Source organism: Chrysochloris asiatica, unplaced genomic scaffold (assembly GCF_000296735.1).
Source record: "Chrysochloris asiatica unplaced genomic scaffold, ChrAsi1.0 scaffold00405, whole genome shotgun sequence".
NCBI lineage: Eukaryota > Metazoa > Chordata > Mammalia > Afrosoricida > Chrysochloridae > Chrysochloris > Chrysochloris asiatica.
In genome coordinates this window covers 1079875-1081067 of record NW_006408923.1, presented here as the reverse complement: position 1 = coordinate 1081067, position 1193 = coordinate 1079875, and positions in this window count along the sequence as shown.

The following is a 1193-nucleotide window of genomic DNA, read 5'->3' as shown; positions in this document are numbered from 1 at the left end:
TTCAAACTGACCTAGAAATCAAGTGCTTATTCTATGGTGCCACACCATAGAGAAAGGTTTATTATCAAGGAAATGGCTTACAATTGTAGACTCCTATGTCTCCAATGAAAGAGAGAGAGAGTCTTTCCCTTATGTCCATTATATTGATAGCAGGCCACACCCCAAATGAAGCATCCCTCCACCTGATTATTTTCTCATAGCCACTCAACATAGACTCAATTATGCCTGTATTAGGTTTCATCACCATGGGAATAAGCACAGCCCAACTGCTAAACCTCCACTCCGAAGTCAATTTGTCATATTGTGATGGCTTGCATGGAGCTGTGATTCTGAAGGTTATTCCATGGATATATTAAACACTAGCAAGGTCATCAACAGTGGATAGGTTTTAGCTAAGCTTCCAGACAAAGACAGACTAGGAAGAAGGTGAGATGGACTACTTGCAAATATTTAGACACTGAAAACCTTATGAATAGCAGTGAACACTATCAGCATCAGAATACTGAAATGTGATGAAGAGCACCAGAATTTTGTCAGATACAAGGCCAAAAAAATGAGCCCATCCATTTGGAAGCCACTCAAAAAAGGACTAGGGAATAATTGCCACATCAAAGTAGAACTGACCATGATGAAGTGAAAGGAGTAAAGCCTTTGGGACCTACATTTGCAACTGGGGCACAACTCAAAATGAATAGCAACAGCTGTAAATATGCATTAGTAATCAAAATCTGAAATGTGTGAAGTGTGAATCTAGGAGAATGGTCAAAAATGTCATGGGACACATAAACATATCCTAAGGACACATATCCTAAGCATTAGTGAACTGAAATGGACTGGTATTGGTCATTTTGAATTTGATAATTGCATGGTTTATTATACCAGTAATGATAAATTGAAGAGGAATAGTGTTGCATTCATCATTGGAAAGAACATAACAAGCTGTGCCTTGAAGTAAAATGCTGTCTGTTATAATGTCCATATACCTACAAGGAAAACCAGTTACTTCCACTATTATTAAAATGTATGTACCAACCACTTAAGCCAACAATGATGAAATTGAAGAATTCTACCAACTTCGTCCGTCTGAAATTGATCAAACATGCAATAAAGATGTCTTGATCATTTCTGGTGATTGGAATGCAAAGGTTAGAAACAAAGAGGAAAGATCAGTTATTGGAAAATATAGTATTGGT